This window comes from Caretta caretta, chromosome 1, assembly GCF_965140235.1.
Source record: "Caretta caretta isolate rCarCar2 chromosome 1, rCarCar1.hap1, whole genome shotgun sequence".
Taxonomy (NCBI): Eukaryota; Metazoa; Chordata; order Testudines; family Cheloniidae; genus Caretta; species Caretta caretta.
The window spans coordinates 190,981,317-191,007,309 of record NC_134206.1 but is presented as its reverse complement, the minus strand read 5'-3'; the positions used below and the strand labels follow the sequence as shown (position 1 = coordinate 191,007,309).

The 25,993-nt window shown below is 41.9% G+C and overlaps 1 long non-coding RNA gene across 1 annotated transcript in view; it reads left to right on the top strand.

Moving 5' to 3' along the window:
* Nucleotides 1-25,993, top strand: part of LOC142070595 (uncharacterized) — a 155,549-nt gene that overhangs the window by 113,525 nt on the left and 16,031 nt on the right. The window contains exon 2 of the long non-coding RNA XR_012666463.1: nucleotides 2,400-2,596. This is a non-coding gene — a long non-coding RNA (uncharacterized LOC142070595). The remainder of the gene's footprint in view (nucleotides 1-2,399; nucleotides 2,597-25,993) is intronic.

Sequence of the window (25,993 nt, the reverse complement as noted above, 5' to 3'; positions counted from 1 at the left end):
CTCAAGCTGCAGTGGGGGAGGTTTAGATTGGATATTAGGAAAAACTTTTTCACTAAGAGGGTGGTGAAACACTGGAATGCGTTACCTAGGGAGGTGGTAGAATCTCCTTCCTTAGAGGTTTTTAAGGTCAGGCTTGACAAAGCCCTGGCTGGGATGATTTAACTGGGATTTGGTCCTGCTTCGAGCAGGGGGTTGGACTAGATGACCTTCAGGGGTCCCTTCCAACCCTGATATTCTATGATTCTATGACAGTTTTAAAAAGATACTTAAAATGCACCTGGGTGTCACTTCCTCATCCAGGTCATTCAGGAGAGGGGGAGAATTTTTCAGAACGTACTGCTACTATGTCGGTATTTTACAGGGATGCTAAATACATTTTTAGAGCTTCCGTTTGAACTATAGTCATTTGCCATGTGGCTTATGTTCTGAATTGTGAAAAGTTGCAGGGGTCTCTGATGAATCTGTCACTGCTGAGAATTAATACAGCAGTCAGGTTTTTTTAAGCAGAGGCATGCAAGACTGTAAATTGCAAGAGCAAAATGGGGCCTCCCATGAGACAGTGGTGTGCTGGGGAGGGAGAGGGAGCCATGTCCTGCTTGGTTGCTGGTGCCTGCATGGTAATGCCTGGAAGTAGTTTGCTTTTGAAAGACATATTGTGCCTGCTGGCACTGGAAAGCAGCATGCTATATTGTTGAAACGGGGTAGTTAGCACTACCTGTTACCCCTCTGTGTTTCCAGCTAGCACATATGTATCAGTAATACTCAGCTGGTCTGCCCAGCTCAATACACGTCACACACTGTTGTCATGATATTTATTTAAAAGTTGTCTTGTAATACATCATCTGAAACCTAATAACATGTTGGTTATTAATATCACTGTGAAATACATGTAATGGCACTGTTTGTGAGATTATGGATATTCTCTCATATTATGTTTTGGAGTTGGTAAACAGACCAAGGAGAAAAAAACAAATTTTTTTTCCAGACAAAGGAGAATGGCCAACACCTTGTGGACTCAATCACAAATCAAGTCAGGTGTGGCTGAGAATAAAGGACTCATCATTTATACGGGGGATCACAGGAAGATTATTTGCATTGTAAAATCACAGAAGATTGCAAAAATTAACGTGGTGTCGGCTCTCTGGTGGACATAGAAAGCTGAGCCCCCCTAGCGGGCTTCCTGACTTCGAAAACAAAGATAAACTTTGAGGACATAAAGAACTGAAAGACTTTGGGAATGTCCATCCCCTAGGTGATAAAGGGGAAGTAGCACTCTTTTAGATCATGAAAAGTGGATCCTCTTGGCCCAGGAGGCAAGATGAGCTGGAAATTAACTACAGGGGAGAAACCTGCTCAGGCAAAGATTGTAACTTGCTGAAATCAAGTTTTAGTCACGAGGAAGTGGGTTTAGTTTCTCATGCTGTATATTAAACTGAAGATTAAAATGCTCAGCCAAACCAACAGGCTGGCATGTGTTTTGTCTCCTTGGAGGCAGAATCCATGATACCTTTTGTGAGAGCCCAGTGAGAGGGACTGGCCACTGCTAGAGAAACAGTTTAGGGTAGACTTGGGACTGGAGGGTCTACTGGGGTCACCCTGCAAGGAGTAACCAGGCTCCTGGGAGCCAGGGTGAAACCATTGCACTGTGCGCAGGCTGCTGGTGCCAGGGCTCTGAGCCAAAACTGCCCAGCACAAAAGCACCCAGGGTAACAGGGCAGGAGGTGACACAATCCCTTACCGGTCTGGGTGAAGTCCCGTAGCATCACAGAAGGGTATAGTCACAGCTAAAGCCCTGGCCAGACATGGCTTCTCTGAGGCTTCTAACACTGCACAAAATAAATGCAGGAATGGTTTGGCTCTCCTTGCTGCCCTGCAGGCAAATTCTGGATCACTGTGTCCTCTCTCTTTCTAGTGCACTCATGAAGGGTCAGATGTAAGTTTTTTCCCTAAGGGTTTTTGGAATGGATCTGTCCATCTTCAGCTATTGAGCTTCCCTTGATTCTCCTAAAGCAATTAGGGGCAAAACCATCTTGGATGGAGGTGGGCTCGTTGGGGGCAACTAGAGAACAGGGTCACAGGTGGCTTTGTAGACTTGGTGTTACCTGGGACTGTTCAGAGGGATTCTCCAGTGGCAGTTAAGACTTTTTTGTGAGGTGGGGGGTAGATGGCTTGTTTCTTTATATTCTTTTTGCTTCCATTTTATTTTTTTCTCTTAAGCTGCTAAAAAGTCCCTTTCATTGTTTGTTGTAGTTTAGCAATGTCTGTTTCTCTAGGTTATGGTGAGACAAATGCCTCGGTGAGAATGTGAGGTGAAGGGGGTAGGTGCAGTTGGTGATAAAGTGGAACATCCTGATAGTGTTTTCCCTAAACTAATTCGCTTTACATTTTGTGTTGCATAGCCTCTTCAGAGCAGAGTGTTGAGCAGTGAGCACCACCCAGCACATTGGAAAGTTAGCATCTGTATCTCCAGCCCGGGAGTCAGCGCCTATGCAAGGAGCCACATATTAACCTCTGAAGAGCCGCTTGTGGCTCTGGAGCCACAGGTTGGCCACCCTTGTGATAGACAGAGGTTGCACAGATGTGCCCATCACCAGAGGTGAGTTTATCTTTACATGCATGTGTGTTTGTGCCCCAGGAGCAGGGTCTTGTTGACTGGCCCCCTGGGCACTCAAAGAGATTACTGTAAGTCGTTCTCTGACAGTGTGGGTTTCTCTTAGAGGACTGAGACCCTTCTAGCTGAGGGGCTTGCTGTTTGTTTTGTTGTCCATCTCCAGTCCATAATTCTCCTCAAATAATCTTTTACAGCAGGGGTCAGCAACCTTTCAGAAGTGGTGTGCCAAGTCTTCATTTATTCACTCTGATTTAAGGTTTTGTGTGCCAGTAATACATTTTAACGTTTTTAGAAGGTCTCTCTATAATATAAAACTAAAGTGTTGTTGTATGTAAAGTAAATAAAGTTTTTAAAACGTTTAAGAAGCTTCATTTAAAATTAAATTAAAATGCAGATCTTATCAGTTTAGTGTGATCCTTGCCCTTGCTTTTCCTTGCTGAGTTTTCCAATGTCTGGCACATATTTAGATACTTTAGGCTGCACACAGGCTTCTGAGTGATCAACTGTTAACCGGCTCTGAGAGGGACCGAGGACAGATTTCATGTGTGAAAATACCTGTTCACACAGATATGTGGATCCAAATGCTGAAAGCATTGCAAATGCAATTTTCTTCCAACAATTACATTTCACGGGCAGGGACATCCAGCAGGTCAGAATAGAGGCCCCATGATCTCTTTCGGTAGCTTTAAGTGCACTCCACCGATCTCCAAACTTTGATGCCCACAATTCTGAGCTTTTTAACTGAACGAGTTGCATTTCGAAATCTTCAACACCCATCCACTGAAATACAAACATATCCAAGTCGCTTTCGTTGAACTTTTCAGGTTTAATTAGAAAAGAAAGCATTGGGCCAAATCGCTGCAAATCTTGAAATCTGTCCGAAAATTCTGATTCCAGTTCTTGCATGTACATTCCAATCTCATGGACACCGACAATGCAACGTGTCGATAGCTTTTTATGTGTTGGAAGAAGTGGAAAGTCGAAGTTTGAATATCCCAAGAAAAAACTACTAGCTTTACAACAAATGCCTTCCAGGTTTTATAAAGATTCAGAGCCTTTTGCCCTGCACCCTGGAGACAGAGGTTGACTTCGTTTAGGTGAGCAGTGATGTCAGTTAGAAACATGAACTTACACAGCCATTTGTCATCATGGAGTTTGAGGTAGTTTTGTCCTTTTTCTACAAAAAGGCCTCGATTGCATCAAAACAGTTTACGAAGCGCACCAAAGCCTTGCCACGACTTAGCCACCGAATGTTGCTTTGAAGTGGGATGTCGTCATAAGCACTGTCCATCTCTTCGAGCGGTGCTTGAAACTGTCTGTGAATCAAAGCAGATCGAGCAACAAGGAAATTCACAATTCGCACCACTGTATTCATCACATTATTATTCGCTGAATTAGAAATTTTAGCACACAGGTTTTCTTGATGGATGATACCGTGAAATTTGACTATCGGGTGGCCAATTTGATCTTCAAGTAACTTTACAAATCCCTTCTGCTTTCCGACCACGGCAGGGGCATCATCTGTTGTCACACAAAATATTTTTCTGATGTCAATCCTCGTTCTTCAAAATGGTTTACAAAAGTTTCCGCTATATCTTCCCCCTTTGTTGTGCCATTCAGGGGCAACAAAGTTCCTCTTGGACTTAATCAGAAGCACAATAACTTGCAACTACTGTCAAACGTGGAATGTCGTTTATATCCACACTCTCATCAACTGCAATGCTAAATACCGCTGTATCTTTTAATGCAGTCTTCTGCTTTTCATTAATGCTTTCTGCCATGTTTTCTGCTTATGCATCTCTCAACTGTTCTGGCAGAGACATGCAGTTCTTTCATTCTAGATATGATTGCATCTTTATTTGGCAAATCATTGAACAAAACGTCCAGACTGTTGAGAAAACAGTTTTTCTATTTTTATATATTCCCCATCTGTAAACGGCTTTCCGTTTTTTGCAATGCACTGTACAATCTTGTAACTTCCTTTCTTTGGCTTGATTTTTACTTATACTTAAGCATTTAAAAACACTGCTTTGCTTCTCATATCCTGCTACTGCCTTTTTGATTGATACAGTCCTGTCTGCTTCGTTAAGAAAGGACAGGACCCCGGGTGGCAGGGGGCCGGCGGTAGGACCCCAGGCTGGCAGCAGAGCCCCCTGGACCGGTGGCTGGGACCCAGGGTCAGCAGCAGGCTGAGCGGGGCTGGGGTGGCCGGAACCCCGTCTGGCAGGGGACCAGCGGCTGGGACCCCAGGCCAGCAGCAGAGCCCCAGGTCAGCGGCCAGGACTTGGGCAGTATGAATGTTACTCAAAATCATCTCGCGTGCCGCAGGTTGCTGACCCCTGTTTTACAGTATATCAGCAGCTAACTTAAAATGATTCATCAGGTGAGCATGAATTTGCAGTGGTGGGTGGCTCAGAGAATGTGGAATAGGCTACCACTGAAAGTTATTTTCATAAGTAAGTTTCATCTATATCTTATTGCATTTTTATAGAACAAATTTGAATTTTTGCAGCCAAAAAGGTATAATTTAATTAAAAAGAATTTTTTTCATGGGTAGAATGTTGACAAAAATGTTTATATAAAAATGTTTATATAAAATTAGAAACCAAAATATTAGTGTAATTTGAAATGGTTGGGGTTTTTTTTGCTTTTCATAAACCAAAACATTTTTGAAATGATGAATATATTTTCCCTTCTCCTCCCACACATCTTTTGCCACACTATGCAGTAGAATGAAAGATGTCTAGGGCTTCTCCCACATACCTTTTCCTTTTTCCTCTCTCACTTTTCAAAACCATTCCAACTCTGGAAAAGAGAGAATGACAAAAGGAAAAATGAAAGAGGAAAAATGTGGGGGGAAACATAGACATTTATTCTATTGCATAATGTGGCCAGAAGGGGGAAGGAATGGGAAAAAACACTAATAACTTGAAACAAAAATTTAGATTCAAATCAAAATGAAAATTTAGATTCAAACTGAGATACTCCCTCAAAAAATAAAAAAACTTGGATTGAAAAAAAATCATGTGAAAAAGTATATTTTTCAAACAACTCTGCACTTTTAGCTATTCGGTACTCTGAATAATTTTGTAGGAAGGCACCAATAAATGCTATTACTATTAGTAATAATAGTGAATGCCAGTGAAAATGGGGCAGGATCTGAGACTAAAATAGGGAAAGAACAAGTTAAAAATTACTTAGACAAGTTAGAGGTCTTCAAGTAGACAGGGTCTGATACAATACATCCTAGAATAGTCAAGGAGCTGAATGAGGAGATATCTGAGCCATTAGCAATTATCTTCAAAAACTCATGGAAAATGGGACATATTCCAGAGGACTGGAAGAAGGAAAATGTCCTAATCTATAAAAAGGGGAATAAGGACAACCTCAGGAATTGCAGGCCAAGCAGTTTAACTTCAGAACTGCGAAAGTTAATGGAGCAAATAATCAAGCAATCAATTTGCAAACATCTAGAAGATAATAAAGTGATAAATACAGTCAGCATGGATTTGACAAGAACAGATTGTGCCAAATCAACCTAATAGCTTTCTTTGGTAAGATAGAAAGTCTTGTGGAGGGGGAAGTGGTAGATATGGTATATCTTGACTTTAGTTTGGCTTTTGATACTGTGTTGCATGACCTGGGGGAGAGGGATAGCTCAGTGGTTTGAGCATTGGCTTGCTAAATGCAGGGTTGTGAGTTCAATCCTTGAGGAGCCATTTAGGGATCTGGGGCAAAAATTGGGGATTGGTCCTGCTTTGAGCAGGGGGTTGGACTTGTATACAGCCTGAGGTCCCTTTCAACCCTGATGTTCTATGATTCTATGACCTTCTCATAAACAACTAGGGAAATACAATCTAGATGGAGCTACTATAAGGTGGGTGGTGCGTAACTGGTTGGAAAACCATTCCCAGAGAGTAGTTAGCAGTGGTTCACAGTGGATGATAGGATTAAAATTCAAAGTGATCTTAAGAAATGGTCTGAAGTAAACAGGATGATATTCAATATGGACAAATGCAAAGTACTCCACTTAGGAAGGAACAATCAGTTGCACACATACAAAATGGGAAATGACTGCTTAGGAAGGAGTACTGCGGAAAGGGATCTGGGGGTCATAGTGGATCACAAGCTAAATATGAGTCAACACTGTAACACTGTTGCAAAAAAAGTGAACATAATTCTGGGATGTATTAGCAGGAGTGTTGTATGCAAGACACAACAAGTAATTCTTCCATTCTACTGATCAAGCCTCATCTGGAGTATTGTGTCGAATTCTTGGTGCCACATTTCAGGAAAGATGTGGGCAAACTCAAGAAAGTCCAGAGGAGAGCAACAAAAATGCTTAAAAGTGAAGAAAACATGACCTATGAGGAAAGCTTGAAAAAACTGAAGAGAAGACTGAGAGAGGACATGATAAGTTTTCAAGTACATAAAAGGTTGTTACAAGGAGGAGGGAGGTAAATTGTTCTCCTTAACCTCTGAAGAAAGCAAGAAGCAAGGGGCTTAAATTGCAACAATGGGGGTTTAGGTTGGAGATTAGGAAAAACTTCCTAACTGTCTGGTTAGGTAAGCACTGGAACAAATTGCCTAAGGAGGTTGTGGAATCTCCATCATTGGAGGTTTTTAAGAACAGTTTAAACATATACCTGTCAGGAGTGGTCTAGTTGTTAAGTAGTCTGTCCTTGAGTGCAGAGGACTGGACTAGATTACCACTCGAGGTCCTTTCCAGTCCCATGATTCTATTAACAAATACTTTACTATCTGCATCTGCTCTGGTGTTCATAATTATGTATACAGTATGGTGTAGGATACAGTATGTAATGTGTCATGGTATCTAGTGTGTTGTCCCTAGACATTGTGCTGCTGAAGGTGTTTTGTGGGTGACATGTAAACTAAAATTCTGACCACCTGTCATTTTTCTTGTGGTACTTTCAACAAATTGTGAGTTCCAAAGTCCTGGCCATGTTACAGCTTGACTATTTACATTCTGTCCCCTGCAATTTCCCATGGAAGTTCTTCACTTTCTGTTCTAAAGTGATGTGCAATACTGCTCTTGAACAATTGCCACATTTCTTCTCTTATTTGGCAAGGTCGGTGTAATGAGGCCCAAATAGCTTGTAACCTTTGCAAAATACCTTGGGGACCTTTCAGAAACCAAGGCAGTACATAAATGTAATTCACTATTAATCATAATTACAATTTAATTTTCTGACACCTTTATGCATCTGATTGAAGTGGTTAATAGTATCTTGCATAATGAGAACCCATATACAGTAGCACCAAAAATTTCCTTTTTCCTGGGAGTATATGTGTATGATAAGTGCACACACATTCTCTCTCTTCGGTATTGCCCCTATTATTGGTAGAAAGAAGTTTTTAGTTAGTTAGCCTATTACAAAATTAAGAGGTTTTTTCAAGGGTGTTCTTAGTGTATGAAAATCATGAGTCAGGGCCCTTCCCTCCCACATCCCCCTCCCCAAAACAAAGAAGAAGAGGAGTTGTTTAAAAATCATGAGATTATTTTTAAAGTAATTTTTATTCTTTGTATTTGTCTGATTTTTTTGAGCTTTTAGACTTCATGTTTTCAAGGTATTTTCTGAAATTATGAGGGCTATAAACTTATGTTTGTTTGTTTTTAACGAAAGCTGAGATTCTCACATAGTTACATGACTCACCATTTGCTATTAATGAAAACACCAAATCTCTTTGAGTCTGTAATAAAATTATGAATTAGTAACTCTGTGTTCCATATAAATCAGTGGTATTCAACTTTTTCAGCCTGAGGGTCAATGTTTTATTGCCAAAAGAACAAGTAGCCCTGTTATGATCTCTGGGCTTTATCCTGCTCCCCTTCAAGTCAATGGACAAATTTCCCATGACTTGAATGGTGCAAGATCAAACCATGTATTTTCTGCACCTTCCCATTCTTATGTAGAATGCAGCTTGGCTAGACTGGGGGATCTGGCCTCTTTGAAGCTTGAAAAGCTTCATTTTTCACTCTAACAAGCTTGTGTAAGCATGAATTCTCAAAGATTCAAATATGAGCAAGGGATTAGTTTTCCTTCCAGGAGCTGAATCCAAGATATCTGCAGCAAGTGCTTTAAAAGGACAGTGTTCAAAACATCATTTGTCAGTAGAAGAAACAAATTCATCCCCAATCAGCCGCAGTGTATGTCACAGCTCTGATGTCAGAATGCTTTACATCAGCTCTCGTGAAATGTATGTCTAGAAAGAATCCTTAGCATACAATCTAGTAGGTTCCTCCTTCCACTGTTTGACAATGTGTTTGGTCATATAACTTTGTGTGTACACAGTATATATGCCAAATTATGGCTAGCCCTGAGTGGGTTTACTAGTGGAGAGGGAGGCACAAAGATTCACAGAACTTCTGACACAGCAGAATATCCCCAGCAGGCAACTATAATTTTGCTGCCAGCACTGGTGGGAAAAAGAGACTTGTAGAGAGAAATTTGTTCAATATCCCAGATTCTATCTCATATAACTGGATGCAGTGTGGCTAGATTTATTATCCATATGCAAATGGTACAGAGATTTCCATTAAAAAGCCAATATTTGCCAATAATTAGTACAGCAGGGTTGTTTTGTATTTTATGTATAAGTAAAACAGTAGCACTTAAGGGCCACACTCTGCCATTCTTACCCACATTGAGTAGTACCAAGCTTTATGAGTAGTTCCATTGGAATCAATGGGTCTACTTCAGAAAAAGGGTAATACTGAATCTTAGTTGGTAGAACCAATCATAATATACTTCTATGTGATAACTGGTGGCAAATGCTTACTTTTAAAATGGAGACTCTACTAACCTCATCACTAAACAAGATACTTAATCCAGTCCATATAGAGATCATAGAATCATAGGACTGGAAGAAACTTCAAGAGGTCATCCAGTCCAGTCCCCTGCCCTCTTGGCAGGACTAAGTATTATCTAGACCATCCCTAACAGGTGTTTGTCTAACCTGCTCTTAAAAATCTTCAATGATGCAGATTCCACAACCTCCCCCTACGCAATTTATTCCAGTGCTTAACTACCCTGAGAGTTAGGAAGTTTTTCCAAATGTCCAACCTAAACTGCCCTTGCTGCAATTTAAGCCTATTGCTTCTTGTCCTATCCTCAGAGGCTAAGGAGAACAATTTTTTCCCCTCCTCCTTGCAACAACCTTTTGTGCACTTGAAAACTGTGATCATGTGCCCTCTCAGTCTTCTCTTCTCCAGATTAAACAAACCCAATTTTTTCATTCTTCCTCATTGGTCATGTTTTCTAGACCTTGAATAATTTTTGTTGCTCTCCTCTGGACTTTCTCCAATTTGTCCACATCTTTCTTGAAATGTGCACCCAGAACTGGATACAATACTCCAGATGAGGCCTAATCAGTGTGGAGTGCAGCGGAAGAATTACTTGTTGTGTCTTGCTTACAACACTCCTGCCAATACATCCCAGAATTATGTTCACTTTTTTTGCAACAGTGTTACAGTGTTGATTCATATTTAGCTTGTGATCCACTATGACCCCCAGATCCCTTTCTGCAGTACTCCTTCCTAGGCAGTCATTCCCCATTTTGTATGTGTGCAACTGATTGTTCCTTCCTAAGTGAAGTACTTTGCATTTGTCCTTATTGAATTTCATCCTACTTACTTCAGACCATTTCTCCAGTTTGCCAGATCATTTTGAATTTTAATCCTGTTCTCCAAAGCACTTGCAACGCCTCCCAGCCTGGTATTGTCTGCAAACTTTGTAAGTGTACTCTCTATGCCATTATCTAAATCATTGATGAAGATATTGAACAGAACCAGACTCAGAACTTATCCCTTCAATACCCCACTCAATATGCCCTTCCAGCTTGCCTGTGAACCACGGATAATTACTCTCTTGGAACGGTTTTCCAATCTATTATGCACCCACCTTATAGTAGCTCCATCTAGGTTGTATTTTCTTAGTTTGTTTATGAGAAAGTCATGCAAAACAGTATCAAAAGCCTTACTAAAGTCAGGATATACCACAACTACTGCTTCCCCCCAACCACAAGGCTTGTTACCCTGTCAAAGAAAGCTATTAGGTTGGTTTGACATGATTTGTTCTTGACAAATCCATGCTGATGGTTACTTATTATCTTATTATGATCTAGGTGTTTGTAAATTGATTGCTTTATTACTTGCTCCATTATCTTTCTGTGATCTGAAGTTAAGCTAACAGATCTGTAATTCTCTGGGTTGTCCTTATTTTCCTTTTTATAGATTGGCACTATATTTGCTCTTTTCCAGTCCTCTGGAATCTCTCCCATTTTCACTTTACATAAGCTATTACCAGCAGGAGAGTGGGGTGGGGGGAGAGAAAACCTTTTGTTATGATAAACACCCACTTTTCATGATTTGTGTGTATAAAAATGAACATCTTCTGTATTTTCCACAGTATGCATCCTATGAAGTGAGCTATAGCTCACGAAAGCTTATGCTCAAATAAATTGGTTAGTCTCTAAGGTGCCAAAAGAACTTCTTTTCTTTTTGCGAATACAGACTAACACGGCTGTTACTCTGAAATCTCCCATTTTCGTGAGTTTTTGAACATAATCACTAATGGCTCAGATATCTCCTCAGTCAGCTCTTTGCGTATTCTAGGATGTATTTCATCAGGCCCTACCTACTTGAAGACATCTTACTTGTCTAAGACATTTTGAACTTGTTCTTTCTCTATTGATTTCTCTGATCTTGCCTCATTTTCATTAGCATTCAGTGAAAACTGAAACAAAAAAGTCATTTAGCACTTCTGCCATTTCTACTTTTTCTGTTATTGTTTCTCTCCCTCCCCCCCCCCTCATTGAATAATGAATCTACCCTGTCCTTGGTCTTCCTCTTGCTTCTAATATGTATGTAAAATGTTTTCTTGTTATCTTTTATGTCTCTAGCTAGTTCAATCTCATTTTGTGCCTGGGCCTTTCTAATGTTGTCCCTACTTACTTGTGTTATTTGTTTATATTCATCCTTTGCAATTTGACCTAGATTCCACCTTTTGTAGGACTCTTTTTTGGAGTTTCAGATCATTGAAGATCTCCTCGTTAAGCCAATGTGGTGTCTTGCCGTACTTCCTATGTGCAAGAAGAATATAAATAACACCATCTCAGAGTGATGACCTTTTTAAAAAAAAAACACAACACAGTCAACATTTATTTTCTACTGTTCTCTTTTAGTTATAGACCAAATTTCCCAACCTTTGGGTTAAAGTCAAACCATTGGCCAATGTCCTGCATGAAAATGTAGAGAAGGTCTTTACTTCACTGTTTCCAAATGCCAACACTTGCTGCTTGTTTTCACATAGTCGAACAATTTCTTGTTACATATGAAGCCCTTTGGGATGCACTGAACTTTGCAACTGTAAATTGAAAAGGTTTCAGATATGCATAGGGCATCTTACAAATAGTTAGGCATTCTAAAAGTGTTTGGAGACTAAACAAGCAGGAAAAGGCATTTGCATTACTGAAGTTCAGATAAACTGGAGCTGAATTTCTTTGTCACCTTGCTGAACTCATTTAGTACTGGAGGAAAGACAGTGCGTGCTTTAGTGTGCAAGTACTATTTATAAAATGGACATCTTGAATAGAAGTAACACAATTTTAAGTGATTTTTCTACACATCTTGTAGTGGATGTCACTCACACCTTACATTTCATATGGCCGTAAATGGCAGGGAGTAGTGGGGAAACTTACACAGAGATGAAAAATGATTCAGTGGTACTATGAGAAATTTGGTTACGTCCAGGAGGACTATCACGTAATACCTTATGAGTAGTCTCATTCATATACACCAGTGTACAGACTCAGGTAATGAGAGTAAGCATCCGTCTGATACAGACTGCTAACTTGACATGACAAGCAGCCTGGATTTGAAATTTAATCTCTGTCCCATCAGTATTACGTGCCCGGGGTGACACACTTTAAATGTTTTCAGTGCTGACTCTGCAACCTGCTGAGCCCTCTCTTTGAGGGCATACCGCACCTTGCTAGGTCCGGCTTTTAATGAAATAGATTGTCAGGAGAATTTAAATGTTTCCATAACGAGAGATGAGTCCAGATATCATAGTGCCAGGTACTTTAAATCCTTCTCAGAATAATAAAACGGTGCCGTGGCTGTGGATATTCAGTGAGGACAAAAATTCCACACTTGAACACTTCTGCCTAACTCCCAGGGACTGCCGTGGACGTTGCGTAGAATTCCATGTTACAGAGCAGAGAATTTGTCTCGAATGAACACGGGTGGTACATCAAAGCCCTTTAAATAAAGCCGTAGTTTTCTGTAGTTCATGTGCCTGTTCGTTGTCGAGGTAGCCCAGCCTAAGAAGGGTAATGCTTGTCACTCGGATATTGAATCACAAAAAGGGAGGAGTTGCTGCTGCCTCAACGTGGGTATAACTCCATGTGGCCCTTCTATTGCTCCTGAAATAGGAAGGAAAATAGCAACTAGCACCTCTACCCAAAGGGGAACATTAGCCCGTTTAAAATCAGTCTGTCTGTAAACTACTTATATTTTAAAGGTCAATTTACTGTCTCTTGTCCTTTCCAATGAAGATTTATTTTAATACAATAATGTGGCTGATTTGGTTTTATAGGGCGTGCATGCCATGTACTCATTGTATATTGCCTGACAATGTGTTTAAATGATTCTTATATAATTGCTTCTCTGTTTGGCGATGTCACAATTTTCATAACTGGATCCCTAAATTTAAACTCCTCAATTCATATACAGGCCCCAAAACATGATTTTAAAAGGTACTGATCACCTGTAGCTCCCATTGATTTCCATGGGGTTTGTGGGTTTCTCAGAAGCTTTGAATATCAGTCCACTTCTTATTTAGATATCTAAATATAATTTTAGGAGCTTAAATATAGATATCCAAGTGTGAAATATTAGCCCAAGCTCTACGAATGTTTACTGCTGTTTTACTGTTTATCAGTCACGTTCAATGACAGCAAGACAATCTTCGACATTTTTCTTCTAAGTAATTTATATATACTTTTGAGAACTGAATCTTTTTTGTTTGAGGAGGGTAAATAATGCACAATCCTTCCACTCACAGCTAAAGAAAATTCATTAATTTTCTTGCTTTAAAAAAAATTTAAGTTGAGAGAAACCCAGGTGTTGAGACACACACAAGTTTGGTTTCAGGAGAAAAGAAAATTGAATTCTCTCTCTTTCCCTGATTGCTCTGTTATAGTCCATCACGTGTGGGACAATCTCTTAATAATAAATTATTTATACTCAGTTGTATGATTAGGGCTGACTATATCTTGGGAAATTTCTCCCTGGAGCACAGGCTTGTAAGAGGGGGCTGTCGGAAATTGTGCCCTCTGGAAGGAAATGGCTGGCATGAATTTAGAAAAGACTAATCCTCTTGCTTTCCTTTCCTTCATAGTACAACTACAGTCAATGCCGACTGTTTCAGTTTTCACAAGACATGGGTCTTGGCAGTTCTGAAACATACAGACAAAGTTTTACTTGCCATGTTCAGTGCATGAAGTTCAGGTATCCAAGGGAATTCATAAAAATGGATAAAAGCCAATTAAACAATAGAAAACAGAGGAGGTGTATTCAACTGGCAGGAATTACTAAGTGAGAGTTCCATGGAGGTCAGTACGTTGACCTCCACTATTTCCAATCTATCTGAATGACCTAGATGTGGGGAATAAACTAATTGAATTTGCTGATGCCACAAAATTGCAAAATTGAGGTCACTACTGAGCAGCAAGTAAAATTCAAACAGGATTTAGATCTGCTGTTTATGTGGTCTCAGGGAGAGCAAATGAATTTTATGTCTACAAGTGTAAAGTAATACACATTTGGCTTCAAAATAAATTCATGAATACGAATGAATGGGATTGAAGTAGAGTGGGAGAAAATTGAAAGGGACCTTGAAGTAATAGCACACATATGCTTCTTTGAGAACAGGCGACAATGTGGAGGTGCATTTTAGAATGTCAACGAGAAGAACCCCTTAGAATTCTTTGGTATTAAAAAGAGCTTCCTTGGAAGAGATCTCATCGGTGCAGTGGTGGATGTGATGCTACAAAGGGTCTCAGATATCACTGTGATGGGGTGGTATAAGTACCTGAAAGGGACAGAAAAATATTTTATTGAAAAAAATGACTACCGAGAGTTCCACTGAAGAATGTTTCCTTTTGAGAGGGTGAATACAGTGTCAGAGGAATTTGTGAAAAATAAAATGGTATCCTAGACTAAATTGCCCCTTTAGAACACTTATAAGCCCATCTGAGTTGTTCCTCGATAATGATAGTGAATGAAGAACAGAATCTATCTTTATCTTTGTGGTGGAACTGTTTTGGATCACCATAAACTCGCTGGAAAACTGCCGTTTGCTGCATTATGAATCTCTTAAAAAGAGGCACCATTTCCTTGCAATGTAGATACTTTAATGTACCTGCATTTGTACCCTTTGTGCCTTTTAGCCTGTAGTTTGCTATAAAGAAGGCATCAAAGTGTAGAACTCTGAGATAAGCAAGAAACAAGAAAAAGCAATTTTATTCATTCCGTTTATTTTTGCTGCACTCTGACAGCAACCTGGTTCTGTTAGAACTGACTCATCATGGACACCTCCCACTGTGTCTGAGCCTCACCTCAAATGCTATAAACTACAGCTTCAACTTGGTTTAAATCAGGCAGCAACTTCTATTTATGGTACCTCTATGGTCCCCATTATCACAGTATCTGAGTGCCTCACAATCTTCAGTGTATTAACCTCATAACATCCCGGTGAGGTAGGGAAGATTATCTCCATTTTACACATGGGGAACAGAAGCACAGATGGATGCAAGTGACATGCCAAAGGTAATAAAGGAAGTCTGTGACTGAGGAGAGAATTGAACCTGGGTTTTCCAAGTTTCGAGGCTAGTGTCCTAACCAAAAAGACCGTCCCTCCTCTCTGTTTGCATTTTTGAGAAAAACATAATGTGTAAGTCAAAATTGCATACTGTCTTCTGTCATTGTATGCAGTGAAACCTGCAAATGAAATTCATACAAGGTGAGTCTTAAAAAGGCAAACTGTGGACAGCTGTTATTCCTGAATATTAGTTGCTATGGCAGAAGGCAGCAATATACTCTGAGATCTGTCAGGTACCCTATCAAAGATCATAACATACTATGGAAGTGAGTTACACGTTTTCAGTATGATTTTGCTTTTCAAAGCATCAAAACCAGACATGTTGATCCGAGTCCTTAGCAATGGAACCCCAGGTTGTGTCCTAACACATTATGTCTCCTACTCCTGATTCTTTTTCCTTTTGTTCTCTGAACAGTGCAGGTGGGTATGTACTATTCACCTCTTCATGGTGAGAAGAACCAAAATGTTTGCATTGCTGATATTCAAGCGTTTCTCTTTGCAAAGAACTCTGCACATCACAGGACACATACAGAATATGGAACAGGCAGTTCTAATGCCATTGAGAAATTTGTGGATTTTGTCATTAACCACCAGTGAAAAATGTGAGTGTTTAGTGCAGAGTCCAGAGGTGCCGTTGTAGCCAGAGGTATTTATTTAATCACATATATTGAAGTCTTGGGTTTCTGAAGTCTTCATAGGTTTGCTATCTGAGCCTTAACTACTGATTCTCCATTACTGCGTTGATCAAAAGGATCTTGTTGCTGTTTCCCAAAACAAGCTCAGTTTTCATTACCATTTGAGTGGTGGTGTTACTCTTTGTTTCACTGTATTTTAAATGTGGCTGGCATTTGTCTTAGGGGCACTTATATGGTCCCATTGCTGTAGTATCTGAGCACCCCTCCATCTTTAATGTATTTATCCTCACAACACTCCTGTTAGGCACGGATGTGTTATTTTATAGATAGTTCCCCATCTATAAAACTGGTACTACGGCATAGAGATTTAGTTTCATGCACACACAAAGCAGAGCAGGGAATCAAACCTGAGTCTCCCAAGTGCCCAGCTGGTACCCTAACCACTGGCCCATCCTTCCTCACTCTACTGAATCTCAATTCACAAGTGTTTCAGCACAGGAGGAGTAGCCGCTCCAGCTCTCCATTCACTGGAAGCGATTGCCACGTAGACAACATTGGGGAGAAAAAATGTCCACACCCACAAGAAATCACACTGGGTTAGATCAATGCTCCTTGTAACCTAATTACAGTTACTTACAAGTTCGTTGAAATCACTGGTTTGAAAATCACTGTGTTAAATTTTTTAATTCTGTTTGTGAGTCTAATTTTATGTGCTACAAGACTTCAGTAAGCATTAGCTAACTAACAAATTTTTCTTATGAGAGTTGGGTTTGGAAAGAAATCTTGTTTGTAAACCAGCTGTTGGCTGGTATGAAATATGTGGGTCTCTTAATGTCCCATAAGGTTTAATTGCTAGTAAGAGATCTGAAAAAAAAAAGGGGGGGGGAGGGCTATTTGATGCAGGTTTTAAATTGCTCACTGGGGCACAACACTGTATAGTTTGATGGAGCAAGATTATGCATGCCATCCAGAAACTAGAAAAAAGGTAACTACCAGTCTTTGGCTTTCTTCAGTAAATAATAGTCCACTTCCATGTTTTTTGGTGCTGAGACTGGATGTAGCTTTAACTAATAAAGAGCTCAGTTGGTGATTTCCTGATATAACAGAGCGCTATGGAAGCCGGACCCATACCTGACCCTGCATTCTGCCTCTAGCTAATCCACTGAGCATGATTAAAAGTGATTGTGTCCATCGCCCGGGTAATTATGCATTAAAGCACAAGACACATGAAACTTTGTATTGCTGATGGTTTGTTTTTTCTGAAACTGGAGAGTGTCATGCCATGCTCTACAGTAGTGTTTCTCAATGACTGGTCCTTGGAGTGGCACCTGTCCCTGAGATCTCCGTGACACAGTTTAGGAAGGCAGTAAGCTGGTACCTGGTTTTAAAAAGGTTGAGACACACTGATTTACAGTATATATAAACCGAAAGGTAATTAATACTTAAACAGCATGTTACACACTAAGATTAACGCTTCTCCCCACATAATGTGCTTTGCAATCCCCCCTAGAATAATTGCAAGTGTAGTTCATACAAAAATGCATTTGGTATACTGGAGAGCTAATAAAGTATAATCTTATTCTAAATTTGTACAGGACACTGTCAGGGTGTGCAGTTTGCCTAAGGCGCTAACCAGAAAGAATACATATCATCAAAGTATAAGGGTGTATATTGTTATATGGCATGCAGATGCAAATGCAGTGCGGAGTGTAAACACACTTCCCACTAGCTTTAAAGAAAGTATACGCCGTTCCCATACCATAGATCTTTGTTGTTACTGTAAATGTGAAAATGTAAGTCCTATTATGTCACCTTTGTTGCATTTCTGGAAGGTCTCACCGCATTTCTATTACAAAGCTGAAATGTAGGAACCACATGCTGTCCATGGATGCATGCAGGTCTCCTTCTCAGTTAGTGGGCACTGTGACTATACATCTAAAGACAGAGTTTGCTGCTGTATTTATTTGGGTTTTTCTTTTAATAGTTTGGTGAACACTGAATTCAGAGGTGCTGCACTGACATCCCTGGAGACTGAAACCCTCTCTTCTTCCATAGGAAAGATGCCACAAGGGAAGTGGAAGCTTTCCCATGCTACCTCCCCAATATATCTAAACTCTTATGTAAGTGGATGTCCTCCAGGTGTAAGATACACTGTCTAAAACCCATCCCACTTAGCTTTGGCCTTTCTGCAGAGATTGCTAACAAAGGTTCAAACTTTTAGCTTTTGTGAAGGGGGATACATGCTCACTAGAAATTGGACTGAGACTTGAAAGCTTATTCCACCTAAGCCTCTGGGTTTAACAGCTCAGTGATTTCAACTTACCTAGCAGTTTGTCAGGAAGACTTTTAAAAAGACATACATCTTCTTAAATCTTGTTCATTTACAGCTATGTAAAACATAGTAGTTACAGTTCACAGTTCTTCATGGAAACCCTTTTCTTTGGTTTTAATTTCCATGGCTTCTCAATGCCTGTGTTTTGCTTTGAGATTGAATAAAACCTATCAAGTTACACATGGTTTCACACTGAAACCCTGGAATTCTTCATGGTGTTATTGTCTCTGTAGGTGATCTATGTAAGATGTGTGTGCTTGCAACCATGCATCTTTGATCAGAAATTTTTTGTCAGCAGTGTCCAGGGGTCTGTACCTGAACCCTACACCTACTTATGCGCTGGACAGAGTGCATACAGGGAGGGGAAGACCTGCTAATGCTCCAGTTCCTTTCAACTGCCTGAAGCTAGAGATGGAGCATTGTGCTGTCTGCTACCTTAGCCACCTACTGTACCATTTCCTTCTTACTTTTACTTTTCTTTAATTCTTTACTTTGTTTTGTTTTTTCTCAGGGACACTTTTATGCCTTCGGGGGGGGGGGGGTGTCTCTGCCTCCTTCCTTTATTTGCCATAGTCAGGACCTCTACCTCTCTTGCTTCCCACTTTGCCAGTGGTCTTTTCTTCTGAAGGTTATGCCCCAAATCTCAGGTTTCAAACTCTGCCAGACCTGCCCAATTACTTCTCTCTCAGCAACAGGCATTCCAGCAGCCACAGAGAGTCCCATAGCCTGTTGAAGTGTGAGGTCTGCTCCAGCTTCAAGAGCAGATCTAGCAAGCTGAGGGAGGACAGATGGAAGCCTCTTCTTTATGGAACATTCCCAGAGAACTGCAGGGTCAGACAGCTCTACCCTCCAGTACCTCAGTCTCAGCCCCTCAGAGCAATCACAGAATATCAGGGTTGGAAGGGACCTCAGGAGGTCATCTAGTCCAACCCCCTGCTCAAAGCAGGGCCAATCCCCAATTTTTGCCCCAGATCCCTAAATGGCCATCCAAGGATTGAAATCACAACCCTGTGTTTAGCAGGCCAATGCTCAAACCACTGAGCTATCTCTCCCTCCTGGATTTGTTTTGGCTTGGAGACCAAAGACCAAGTAGTAGCTTCAGAGGTCTTGAAGCGCTGAAAGAAAAAAAGGCCTAAGTCCCCTGATAGGGAGTCTAAACATAAGAAGGAGTCACCCCAAGGACCAGGGACTAAGGAGAGCTTTTGTCCTGCTGTGGGTACTGCTGAGACTTTTACTTGCTCCAGTACCAAGGGCCTGATACTGATGAAAAAGACTGTCAGCAAGCCGCATACCAAGAAGGGTCTTGGCAAACAAGCCTGCTTGGTACCATTGTCAATACCTTCAGAGCCCTCCAGGCACAGGGATTCCTCCTAGAAACCTTCATCAGCTTCAACTCTGGGGCTCGCTGAAGGCCAGGGACATAAGGAGCATGACCGCCCATCAATGCACAAGTCCATGGGGCCGGACGAGTTGCATCCGAGAGTGCTGAAGGAACTGGCGGCTGTGATTGCAGAGCCATTCGCCATTATCTTTGAAAACTCGTGGCGAACCGGGGAAGTCCCGGATGACTGGAAAAAGGCTAATGTAGTGCCAATCTTTAAAAAAGGGAAGAAGGAGGATCCTGGGAACTACAGGCCAGTCAGCCTCACTTCAGTCCCTGGAAAAATCATGGAGCAGGTCCTCAAAGAATCAATCCTGAAGCACTTGCATGAGAGGAAAGTGATCAGGAACAGCCAGCATGGATTCACCAAGGGAAGGTCATGCCTGACTAATCTAATCGCCTTCTATGATGAGATTACTGGTTCTGTGGATGAAGGGAAAGCAGTGGATGTATTGTTTCTTGACTTTAGCAAAGCTTTTGACACGGTCTCCCACAGTATTCTTGTCAGCAAGTTAAGGAAGTATGGGCTGGATGAATGCACTACAAGGTGGGTAGAAAGCTGGCTAGATTGTCGGGCTCAACGGGTAGTTATCAATGGCTCCATGTCTAGTTGGCAGCCGGTATCAAGTGGAGTGCCCCAAGGGTCGGTCCTGGGGCCGGTTTTGTTCAATATCTTCATAAATGATCTGGAGGATGGTGTGGATTGCACTCTCAGCAAATTTGCGGATGATACTAAACTGGGAGGAGTGGTAGATACGCTGGAGGGGAGGGATAGGATACAGAAGGACCTAGACAAATTGGAGGATTGGGCCAAAAGAAATCTGATGAGGTTCAATAAGGATAAGTGCAGGGTCCTGCACTTAGGACGGAAGAACCCAATGCACAGCTACAGACTAGGGACCGAATGGCTAGGCAGCAGTTCTGCGGAAAAGGACCTAGGGGTGACAGTGGACGAGAAGCTGGATATGAGTCAGCAGTGTGCCCTTGTTGCCAAGAAGGCCAATGGCATTTTGGGATGTATAAGTAGGGGCATAGCGAGCAGATCGAGGGACGTGATCGTTCCCCTCTATTCGACATTGGTGAGGCCTCATCTGGAGTACTGTGTCCAGTTTTGGGCCCCACACTACAAGAAGGATGTGGATAAATTGGAGAGAGTCCAGCGAAGGGCAACAAAAATGATTAGGGGTCTGGAACACATGAGTTATGAGGAGAGGCTGAGGGAGCTGGGATTGTTTAGCCTGCAGAAGAGAAGAATGAGGGGGGATTTGATAGCTGCTTTCAACTACCTGAAAGGGGGTTCCAAAGAGGATGGCTCTAGACTGTTCTCAATGGTATCAGATGACAGAACGAGGAGTAATGGTCTCAAGCTGCAGTGGGGGAGGTTTAGATTGGATATTAGGAAAAACTTTTTCACTAAGAGGGTGGTGAAACACTGGAATGCGTTACCTAGGGAGGTGGTAGAATCTCCTTCCTTAGAGGTTTTTAAGGTCAGGCTTGACAAAGCCCTGGCTGGGATGATTTAACTGGGAATTGGTCCTGCTTCGAGCAGGGGGTTGGACGAGATGACCTTCTGGGGTCCCTTCCAACCCTTATATTCTATGATTCTATGCCATCTCCAGTATCGTTCGACCTACCTCAGCTTGAGAAGTACTGCCTTGGATCACCAGTACCAACCATGTTCTTCTCTCACAAGGACCTCCGAGTGACAGAAGAGCCCAATCATATTGATTTGACTAGAGCTATCAACCTCTCAGCCCCTCTGTTGGGCACACCCTCTGACACACCCTCTGAATCAGACATCTCCATCCAAGATTCAATCCCTGGGACTTTGATTCAGTGCAGAGAAATTCAATCTAACATCCACTCAGTGCATTGACTTCATCAGAGCCACCCTGGACTCTACAACCAGCAGGGTGTACATATCCAGAGACAGGTCTGACACAATGTTCACTCTTATTATTACTCTGCATCAGAGCCCTCAGAGCACAGCCACATCTTGCCTGCAACTCCAAATTCATATGGCAGCCTGCACATTTGCAATGTCCCATGCTACACTACACTCCTGGCTCAGAATCATCTTTATTCCCAACAAGCACAATCTGTTCAAATGAGTTTCCATCCCCAGAGAGTCCTTGACTCTGTCAGCTGTGGGAAGGACTCCCACATAGTTTGTGTTGGGACCCCATTTTCATGTCCACCTCCCACAGAGAGAACCACCACAGACACATTCATACTCAGTTGGGGAGCTCCCCCCTAGGAGTCGTTGCTTAATAACAACATTCTCAAGCTCAAGGTGGTTCGATGCACATGTCAACTTCTTACAAGATCAGGGGTCACTCCATCAGGCTCATGACATATTACAGAATGTAATGTACAGAATGTATTACATCAACTGCCAAATAGGAGCAGGATCCCGATCCTTATGTACACACGCAAACTCTGGAATTGGTCTCTCCTCCACCAAATCGACATTTTAGAGGTCTACCTACTAGGTGTGTGGAACACCTTAGCTGACACCGTGAGCAGGCATTTCTGCCAAGATCATGAATGGCAGATCGGTTCTATCTTCTGGAAGATCTGTGTCAGTTGGTCCTCTGCAGAAATAGACCTCTTTGTGACACAAAATGTCATCACTTCTGCTGGAGGGGAGGACTAAGGGCTTGGCTACACTTGCAGATGTAGAGCAATGGGAGTTAAACCAGCCTTCAGAGACCGCAGCGGGGAAAACGCTGCCGTGTGTTTACACTGTCAGCTGCAAGCGCACTGACGTGGCCACATTAGCAGGTCTTGCCATGCCACAAAGAGCAGTGCACTGTGGTAGCTATCCCAGTGTGCAAGTGGCTGCAGTGTGCTTTTCAAATAGGGAGTGGGGAGTGTGACAGGGAGTGTGGTGTGTATATGTGGGGGGAGAGACAGTGTGTTTTGGGGGGCTGAGAGCGTGTCAGCATGCTGTCTTGTAAATTGAGACAGGAGCAGACCCCCCTTCCCCCAGCCTCTCTCTCACACACACACTCACAGCAGCAGCATTCCTCAGTAATGATTGCTTTGTCCCGGAGCAGATAAGCGGCCGGCTGACAGAAACGGAGCTTTAAAAGGGCATATCTGCATTCCTGCAGCCGAGTTCAAAACAATGACAAGAGTGGCCACTTGACTTCAGGGGATTATGGGACATTTCCAGAGGCCAATCACAGAGCAGTAATGCAACACGTCGTCCACACTGACACCCGAGCATTTCAGCTGGGGCGCAGCAAGCTTTATGCTACTCGTGGAGGTGGATGACCAGGAGCGCTCCAGCTGCAGAGTCCAGGAGCTCTACGTGCCTTGCCAGTATGGACACCTCAGGAGTTAGGGCGCTCCAGGGCTGATTTAATGTGCTCTAACTTGCAAGTGTAGCCACGCCATCAGTCACAACTCTCTGGGTGATGCCTTCCTCACTCATGGCCTGGGGTTCTGCTAATGCCTGTCCTCCAACACCATTGCTCCTCAGAGTCTTGAACAAACTGAAAGAGGAGAAAACAGTGGTTATCCTCATAGCACCGACATGGCTGAGGTAGGTATGGTTCCCGGGCTGGATTTGCTTCTCTCTTGAGCCACCTCTTCTCTTCCCTCTGGTGACAGGCCTCCTGACCCAGGAGTCCAGCACTGTACCACATCCAGCCTCTCCTTGTTACACCTCGGAGCCTGGCTCCTTCATGGCTCATGGGACTAGAATGGGATTGTTCTTTTGAGGTGCAATCTGTGCTGCTGTAAAGTAGGAAACCAGCCACAAGAAGAACTTAGACGTGAAAGTGGAAACATTTCCAGCTTTGATGATCCCAGCGGTCATTGTCTCCATCTGTGAATCTCATTTCTCCAGTGTACTGAACTATCTGTTTAAAATTTAAACCTTTATATTTATCATTTAGCTGTATTAATGTCCACCTAGCTGCTACAACAACCTTCCACCAACCAGTTAAAGGATTTTCAGTTTTTGCACATTCTACCAGTACAAGATTCCTGAAAGAATTGACCAGTCTCTTTTCTCACATAAGGGTACCCACTCTGCCTTGGTCCATAATTTAGTTCTCAGTGTTTTGGAGAAAAACCCCTTTGAACAGTGGGGGAATTGTTTTCTTCTATACTTATGCTTGAAAATTGCATTCCTTGGAGCGATTACTTCAGGACAGGTGAACTGGGAGGATTTATAAGATGATCCACCATACACAGTATTCTAATGACACAAGGTCATTTTGTGCTCCTCGTCCTTGTTTCCTGGTGAAAGCCTCATCTGACTTTCATATCAACCAAGTCATTCAGTTACCAGTTTTTTACCCCAAACCACATGCTTCAATGGAGGAAGCCAGCCTCTATATTCTAGATGTGTGAAGAGCTGTTGCCTTCTATCTCAACAGGACTAACCCCTTCAGAACTTCCCCTAAACTCTCTTTTGACATTGCAGAGAGAATGAATGAAGATCCTCTTTCCACCCAAAGACTATCTAAATGGGTTTCAGAATGAATCTTAACAGGTTACAAAGGTTCCGGAGTGCACCCTCCACCTAGGTTGATAGCCCTTTGCACCAGGCTCTTCTGTCCCACTTAGAAACATACCTATCACAGACATTTTGCAAAGCTGTCACCTGGTCATCTGTGCACACCGTTTCCCAGCATTACATCAGCATTCACACCCCCAGATCAGACATAGCCTTTGGTGAGACCATTGTCTGAACTGTTCTGTACCCATCTCCTCAGCATCCTCCTCCGTAATCTAGATGCCTCTCGGGAATCACCTGATGATGGAGCACTCATGGGGACAATAACTCTAAGCAGGAGAGGTTACTTACCTGTACAGTAATTGGAGTTATTCTGGATGTTCTGTCCCTCTGGGTGATCCACTACTTGCCCTCCATTGCCTTCTGCTTTAGAATTCTTGCCTTTCGGCTTTGTGGTTGAAAAGGAACCAGAGTGGTGGTGGGTCTACACCTCTCTATATATTCTTGGTCTGGAGCACGAGGAGGTGTAGTGTGTTGGCACAGATGCTGCTGAAAAAAAAATATCCAATCAAATGTCCACAGGGATGCACACACCTAAAATGGGGCATCCATGGGGACAAAGCATCTTGAAGAACTCCAGTTACTGTACAGGTAAGTAACCTCTCCTTTTCCATAGTTTTGACACTGTCACTGAATCAGTCTAGATTTGCTCAAAAGGCTCACATGCCATTAGTGAACTTTTGATGAATGGGAGCTGAGTTTGAAGTTCATAATAAAACCCAGAGCTAGGTCAAGCTTTGTGTGACCTTCCACTGCAAAATTTTCATGTTGCTCTGCTTCAAACTCTTTATGGCTCTGCTTGCCATGCATAACAAAAAGAGCCATATTCTGCTGCTGTTTAAGTTGATAGGCATTTTGTATTTAATGGGAGCAGGCAATTCAACACTGATTTCAATAAGGGTAGGATTGTGCCTATATTTTAGTGCTGTCCATAGATTTAAACTACACTATAAAAGCTAGCAACTAGACCAATGTGTAGGTGCCCTGGATAAACTCTTAAAAATATATTAATACATAAGACTTTGGCAGTTAGCTACCCACGGATACACTATCCCTGCACAGAATCAACACACAAAAAAGCTAATTTAATAATAAAGGACTCTTGAAGTTAGTAACGAGTAGCATAACCTCTTTTGCACTGGAGGGTATTTCTATGGGTGTGACAGGGTCCTCTCAGTTGTAGACTGATACTTCTAATGATAGAATTTCGGCAGCATTGAATCACTTCAGCACCAGATGACTTCCAAGCAAACAGTAATGATAAGAATTAATTTCTGGACTGCCTGTGTGCACAGGACATGCTTTATGATTTTAAGCTGTAATGTAGATTGCTTCTTATTAGCATTTGAAATGTCCATTATTTCCGGATACAGTTGCTACTGTGGCACATCAGAAGGTATCAGAAAGCATCTAATTTCAACCACAGGATAAATGAGAATAGACATCACACCTAATTAAACAAATAAAAGAAAAGTATTTGGGTGAGAGCTCTTCATCTTTCTGTGAAATTTTTCCTGATCAGAAATTAGGATACAGTTTCATTTCTAGGTACCCAAGATGGAGAGGAAAATTGTTGAAGGAAGAGGAACAGCTTTAAA